The sequence below is a fragment of the Gossypium raimondii genome, chromosome 13 (assembly GCF_025698545.1).
Source record: "Gossypium raimondii isolate GPD5lz chromosome 13, ASM2569854v1, whole genome shotgun sequence".
Lineage (NCBI taxonomy): Eukaryota > Viridiplantae > Streptophyta > Magnoliopsida > Malvales > Malvaceae > Gossypium > Gossypium raimondii.
The window spans coordinates 5,900,367-5,908,590 of record NC_068577.1 but is presented as its reverse complement, the minus strand read 5'-3'; the positions used below and the strand labels follow the sequence as shown (position 1 = coordinate 5,908,590).

The 8,224-nt window shown below is 33.3% G+C and overlaps 1 non-coding gene across 1 annotated transcript; it reads right to left on the bottom strand.

Moving 5' to 3' along the window:
* Positions 1-8,117: 8,117 nt before the first annotated feature.
* On the bottom strand, positions 8,118-8,224 carry LOC128036384 (small nucleolar RNA R71). Its single transcript, XR_008193181.1, has one exon. It is a non-coding gene; the product is annotated as a small nucleolar RNA R71 (small nucleolar RNA).

Below are 8,224 nucleotides of genomic sequence, written 5' to 3'. Positions count from 1 at the left end.
ATTTGTGAGTAAAAGGAGCGAAAAACAAGCGAATACTAGAAAATCAGAATAGGGTACAGGGGTTACACGGGCTAACCTTTTACACATGGTATTCTAAGACGTATATATGAAAAAAATAAGAAGATAGAAGTTAGTCATCATAGAATATTCAAGAAAACAACTCGAAAAACACCATTGAAGCCAATTCTAAAGCAGAATTCCATCAAGATTGAAGATTCATATTTGATTTCTTAAGATATAATGAGTTTCTTTGTTTCTTTCGGTTATACTGTATCTTAGATATTTTTATTTTCAAGCATGAACAAATTTTCTAAATACTTAGAGGAGATGAAACCTATGATGAATTTTGTCATTTGATTTTTATTTTATGGTATAAATACTTAGATCTTGTTCTCAATTTTGTGTGTTTAAGTCTTGGTTTAATATTTCTAGATTATTGATCCATGTTTGATTTGCTAAAATCAGAGGAGGAATAGACCCTGTGTAAGAGTAGATCTTGTGTAATTGAGTGGAGTTGCATGCAATCCTAGAAATAAGATGACATAAACCTACATGATTAGAGTCAAATATAATAGGGGAATCATAGATCAAGTTAATGTAATAATAGGGGTTTTAATTAGAAAGAAATTTCAATTAATCAACCTAGAGTCAGTTACTTTTACTCTCGAAAGAGATGTTAATATAATTTATGGATTTCTACGGATCAAGATACTAAGTAAAGAAATTTCATAATTTAGATTGATAGCGGTAGATGAATCTTGGTGAATTCTTTCATAGGTATTGTTTTGCTTCTTGGTTGCTAATCTGTTATTTTTCTATTTTGTTATTTGTCGTGTTCATTAGTTAATTTCAGTTTTTAATTTAGTACTGGATTTATTCGGTTAAATAATAGAAAGAAAGTAATTACTTGTAACAACTCGTTTCTCAGTGGTGTTGGAAATAATGGTTCCAAGACCACAATTCTGACGTGTCAGTCTGTAAGTATTAATTATTTAATATATACGAGGTAAATAGTATTGTATTAAATTTTGGTTATAAATTCTAACGTTTAGATAGGTAATTAATTTAAAATGACTAAATTGTAAAAAGTGAAAAAGTCAATTATTATTAGTGTTTTAGTGCTAATTGGATATTTAAATAATTTAGGATGATTTATTATGGCAATTAAATCATTTCCATATTTAGTGGACAGTAGGTATGTAGAAAATTGATTAAAAATATGAACTAATGACAAACTTGTAATTATTGTATAAATTAAGTGAAAGAAAATGTAAAGAATGGTACTATCTTCTTCATTTTTCTTTTATATTGGTTGAGCCTCCATTGGAAGACTTGGGGGAGGTTTGGTTTGAATTCATGATTGCTTGTAAGTGTTTCTTGGTTAATTTTTCATGACTTTTATGTTTTTGAGATCGTTACAACTAGGTCCAGATAACTCGTACCTCCGATTTTGAAACTATTGAATGTTTTTGAATGTGTCATTGATGAATTTAGTGTGTTCTTGAAGTTTAATGGTGAATTACTATGTTTGGTTGTTAAATAGAAATATTTTGTTGAGTAATTTTATGATTTTAAGTTTAGGGATTTAATTGAAAATAAATTAAATTAAGCAAGGTTTTCTTATGAAATTTCAGCATGTGTGAATTTATTTTGTATAGTTAAAAATTGGTTCTATGGGAATAGAGTTTAATTTTGGAAAATAATATTGTTTCGGGTTTAGGGATTAAATTGAATAAAGTGTAAAAGTTTGGGGTAAATGTGTAACATTGTACATAAGAAGTCACATGTATTAAATTGAATAATATATTAAATTGAGGCTAATAATTGAAATAAAATTATATTATAGATCAAGAGCAAGTTGATAACAGAGGAAAAGGGAAGGTTATAGAATAGTCCTTGGACTTTTGTTATTACTGCAGTTTAGCCCTAGAAGTTCATTCAGTTTAGTTTAATTTAATTTGAAATGTATATTGAATGTTAAATTGGTTACTAAATGTTTAATTTTAATTAGTATAAATTGAATTGGTTAATTCTTGGAACATTGTTTAGCGATGATATTTATTGGGTTGGATGAACGTAGGATAAAGTACGATTGGCGTGCCAATAGGTTATAATATGCATTTTACGGGATTGATATGTGATGAGGCAATTATTCCTGATTTGTGTTTATACACTGAATATCCCAAGGTTCATCATTTGTTGCGAACTATCAAGTTATATTGCAATGATTTTGGTGTGTTATTGGAGGTGGATGTAAAGCCTTTGGGCTTGGCACTTAGTGCCCGGGCGTGGTTTTGGAGGAATGATAGCCTTTTGGTCTAGGCACTTGGTGTCAAGGAGTGTTTTCAGTTGGATTGGCTCATTGGAGCGTTTGGTGTGTTTCGGGTAGATAATTGTGTACTCATATCCGTATATCGTTCATCGGGCAACATTTCTATTGTTAAATGACTTGATATTGAGTTGTCGATGAATTGATTATGAATTCATGTTAACATTACGGATTGATATCATATGATTATATTCAAATGTAACTCGTACTCGTTTGTGTTTAACTCACCTGTTACGGATTGTGGTTGACAAGAAATACTGACTATTAATCTTGTTATTTAAGTTTTCATGTTATTCCGGTAAGCTTATTTGTTTCAATTGTCGAACTTACTAAGCTTTATAAAAGCTTATTCATGTTATTTGTCTTATCTCTTTGTACACAGCATTTCGTTGAAGTCGGGTGATTAGATTGAGTCAAAGAAATCACAGATATCTTTTGGTTGTTTTGAATGTTTACTTTTGGGTTATATGGCATGTAATAGGTGTTTTGTAAACGTCTTGATTACAAGTTACTTGTGGTAGTTGCTAGACTTGAATGATTTTGGTCTTGAAATGATTTTGGTTCATGTGAATATATATCTTTGATATTTGGCTTGTAATGGTTCATAAATAAGTGTTTTCGTTCATTCGGCTATATGCTACAATTGTATGACTATACTATGATAAAAGTGAACTTGATTGTATGAAAGGTAAGATTGGCATGTGTTCTTAGTAAAGAGTTATGGGCTTTGAATGCAACTTGGTTGAAAAATTGAATTGTGGTGTCAATGAGGGCACATTGGTTAGACACTTAGGATGGATGTTTTGACTTGTTTTAAGCTTGTTTAATCGTGTTTTGAGTAAGTCTATTTGATGAAAATTGGGTTTCTTGATGTCCAGGTAGGCATGTTTTGGTAAACTTGAATTTGAAGGTACGAATTGGAGCACACGGCTTGGGACACGGGTTATCACACGGCCATGTGCCACACACAAACACACCATACGACCGTGTGTCATTGTTATTTTAAGTGCAGGTTGGTCCACACGGGCAAAGAGAGTTACACGGCCTGGCAACACGACCATGTGACCCCGAGCTATACGGTCTGGCCATACGGCCGTATAACTTTATATTACATGGGCACAGTTACTTATACGGTCCACATACATAGGACTGTGAATTAGCCACACAGGCGTGTGAATTAGCCACACAGGCGTGTGAAATAGACACACAACGATATTTTTTAGCCACACGGTTTGGGCTTTGTCACACAACCGTGGGACCTCTGTTTTCAAATTTTTTAGGTTTTTATGTTTTGTTTTAAAATGACCCCTAATTGTTTTGAAATTATTTTTAAGGCCCTGTGGGCTCGGTTTAAGGTCCATAAATTTAATTTTACCTTGAATTATATGAGTTATGGAATGGTATTATTTAGTTTGGTATAATTGTTTCTTTTTGAAGTTAAATGTTCTATATTGTAATGTAACACTCCGTAACCCTAATCTAGTGACGAAGACGATATTGGGGTGTTACATTACTAGTACCTTTAGTCTCAATGGGAACGATATCTGTGATCACCGTAGCTATACTATTAATTGATAGGTTCACTTGTCTTAGTCATATTTTTAGTTAGTTTCATGGACATCAAGTTTTTGGCGCCGCTTCCCGGGACTAGAAGATTAGGAAAACTTTATTTTTTAATGTATATTTTTTAAAATTTAATTTTTACATTTTAATTTTTCTTTTGTTTGATTTTTACAGGTTCTTTTGGTTTATGACTAGAGGAAAATCGTTGGATCCGTTAGTGTTTGATAGTGAAATTGAAAAGACTGCTCGCAAAAATCGTAGAGAGGTTAGAGAAGCAAAGCAAGGTCAACAGATATTAATAGATGATCAAGGGCAAAAGGACATTATTGTAGAGATGGAAAATAATCAAAATAATCAGCAGCCTCCGGCACCTCCTGCTCCTCGTACTATGTTGGATTATGCTAAGCCTACTCTGATTGGGGTTGAATTGAGTATCGTCATCTTGGCTATTGCTGCAAACAATTTTGAGCTAAAGCCGAATGCAATTCAGATGGTTCAGCAATATGTCCAATATGATGGGTTACAAGATGAAGATCCAAATGCTCATTTAGCTAACTTTCTAGAGATTTGTGACACATTCAAGATTAATAGTTTTACTGACAATGCCATATCCTTAAAGTTGTTCGCATTCTCTTTGAGGAGGAAGGCAAAACAGTGGTTGAATTCACTTCTACATGGTTTTATCATGACTTGGGATCAGAGGACTAAGAAGTTTCTCAAATTTATTTGGAGACATTATATTATGCATGGAAAAGAATTAAGGATATTTTAAGAATGTGTTACCTTTGTGGTTACAAGTTCAAACCTTTTACAACGGTTTAAATCCCTTGACTAGGCAGCTAATTGATGTAGTAGCTGGCAAAACATTGAATAATAAGACACCTGAGGTAGCTCAAGAGTTTATTGAGGAGATGACACTGAATAACTATCAGTGGCAAGTTATGAGAATGAAACAGATTAAAGAAATCAGTGTTTTTAATATGGATGCAGTTGCTATGTTGGCAAGTTAGGTGGAAGCTCTGAGTAAAAAGATTGATGGTTTGAGTTGGGATAAATAAGCGAATCCAGAAATGCAATGCAATGCGACTGGAGCAATGGTAATCAATAAAGAATGTTTACCCCTCGGTTCGAACATCGAGCATGAGCAAATTAGCTTTATGGGTAACAATTTTAAACCTCAAAACAACCTTTATAGCAATAATTATAATCAAGGATGGAGGAATCATCCAAATTTCTCTTAGGGTGGTCAAGGTAATCAAAGGTCACAACCCCTTCCAAAATTTCAGCAACCTTATTAGCAGGAAAGGAAACCAAACCTTGAGGAGATGTTAGCTAAATTTATTTTGGTGTTTGAGACTAGATTTCAGAAAATTGAGACAGCTCTAAAAAATCAACAAACATTGAGTCAAAGGCTTGAAAATCATATTGGATAGCTTGTTAAACTAGTTTCCGAGAGATAGCAAGGTAGTTTACCTAGAAACATTGAAACCAACCCAAAGAGGCAAAAGGTAAGTCCATACAATCACTATTCGAAGCGAGGAAGGGTTAGTCAAGCCTGAAAAGGAGATGATCCTAGAAGTTATTTTGAAAAATGATAGGGTTGATGAAAGCAAGAAAGAGCGTAAGCCGGTGGTCAAATAATACAAACCACGAATCCCATAACCGACAGCAATGAAGAAAGACCACATGAATGAACAATATGGTAAATTTCTAGAAGTTTTAAAGAAATTGCATATTAATTTACCTATTGGTGAAGCCCTTTTGCAGATGTCAAAGTATACAAAATTTTTAAAGGAGCTATTAACAAATAAAAGAAAATTAGACGACTTGTCAACTATGGAGATCAACAAGGATTACTTGTCTATTCTAACAAACAAACTACCCACCGAGCTTAAAGATCTAGGGAGTTTTACTATTCCTTATTTTATTGGTAACTTAAATGTTGAAAAAGCTTTGGCTGATTTGGGTGCTAGTATAAATCTTATGTCTTATAAAATGTTAAAAAAACTTGGTCTCGGTGAACCAAAACCCACTAGGATGAGTATTCAATTAGCTGACAGATCAATTAAGTATTCTGGGGGCATTATTGAAGATGTACTTGTTAAAGTTGATAAATTTATATTCCCTATTGATTTTTTTATATTGGACATAGATGAGGATATTGAAGTACCCATGATCTTAGGTTGACCATTTTTAGCCACTACTAGAACTATTATTAATGTGGGTAACGATGAACTTGTACTGAGGTGATAAGCTATAAAAGTAATATATTTTAATCTCATTCTTAATGTATTTTTGGATGATTAATAATGTAAATTAGTGAATTTGATTCTCTTAATCCTTTAAATTCATGTTTCTATACTTAAGTGAGCATAGAGAAGCGAAAGGAGCGAAAGAAAGCCAAAATTGAACAAAAAGAGTTGTTTTCAACATCCATACGGCCTGAGCATTTCAACTCTCACACGGGCGTGTAGCGAGCCTGTGTAGCCACACGCCCATGTGCCAGCCTGTGTCGATTTCGCAACTTGTTTCCCAAACACACGGAAAAACCCAATTTTTAGGCTTTCTGAGCATTCTAAAGTCCATAAATAACAATTAGAAGAAGACCTAAGAGAGCACTCAAAGAAGATTGAAGAAATTACTCGAAGAACACCATTGAAGCCAACGCACAAGTGGATCTCCTTCAAGATTGAATATCTCATTTTAACTTCTTTCGAAGTTTTAGTGAATTTCTTTATGTCTTGTGGTTTTTCTGACTTTGAGATGTTTTTATTTCAGATTATGAACTAAATTACCTAGATACCTAGGGAAGATGAAACCTATAATGAATCTTATTATTTGATTTCTGTTTTACATGATAAATACTTGATTCTTGTTCTCTATTATATATGCTTATTTCATGTTTTAATATTTTTGGGATATTAATTCATATTTAATGTGCTTATTTTAGTGGAGCAAAAGTCACTGTTTAAGAGTAGATCTAGCTTAATTGAGTGGAGTGTCATGCAATCCTAGAATGAGATGACATAAATCTATCGGACTAGAGTCAAATCTAATAGAGGAATCCATAGATCGAGTTAATGCGACAATAGGGGTTTTAATTAGAAAGAGGTTTCAATTAATCAACCTAGAGTCAATTGTTCTTACTCTCGAAAGAGATATTAACATAAATTAGGGATTTCTACGGATCAAGACACAAGTGAATAAATTGTTTAATTTAGGTTCAGAATAATAAGTGAAGTCTAGGTGGATTCTTTCCTGGGTATTGTCTTTCTCTTTGGTATTATTCGGTTATTACCTATTTCATTTTTTATTGCGTTCTTGTTTAATTTAGATTAGTAAATTTAGATTAAAAACACTCACCCAAATTTATCGGCTAAATATTACTAGTACTTTTAGTCCTCGTGGATACGATACTCTCTACTCACCATAGCTATACTATTGTTCGATAGGTGCACTTGCCTTTATCATAATTATCGTTAGTTTAGTGATCATTAAGTTTTTGGCGCCGTTGCCAGGGACTAAAATATTAGGAACACTCGATCTTTATTAATTTAGCCATTTATTTTTATTGCATTTTATTTTTTTAGTTTATTTTTTGTTTTCTAATTTTTTCTTTTATTTGCTTATGGCAGGTTCCTTTAGTTTATGACTAGAAGAAACCCGTCGAGACCATTAGTATTTGATAGTGAGATTGAAAGTGCAACTTGCAGAAACCATAGAGAAGCACGGCAAAATCGACAGAGTACAGTGGGAGAGCAAGAAGACATTATTATTACTAACGAGATGGCTGATAATCAGAAAAATCAGCTACCCCCTGTGGTTGCTGCAAATCCTGAAAATCCAAATCCTACTCCTCGTACTATGTACGATTATGCCAACCCTACTCTAACTGGGGCTGAATCGAGTATTGTGAGTTCTACCATTGCTGCGAATAATTTCGAACTAAAGCTAAACACTATTCAGATGATACAACAATTTGTTCATTTTGATGGTTTGTAGGACGAAGATCCAAATACTCATTAGGGCTAACTTTCTGGAAGTTTGTGATACTTTCAAGATAAATGGTGTTTCTGATGATACCATTCGCCTACGGTTGTTCCCTTTCTCGTTGAGGAACAAAGCTAAACAGTGGTTGAATTCCTTACTACGAGGTTCTATCACTACATGGGACCAAATGATCGAGAAATTTCTATTGAAGTACTTCCTAATGGCTAAGACAGCTAAGTTGAGGAATGATATCTCTTCTTTCGTGTAGATTGACTTAAAGATTCTATATGATGCATGAGAGAGGTATAAGGATTTATTGAGAAGGTGCCCTCACCATGGGTC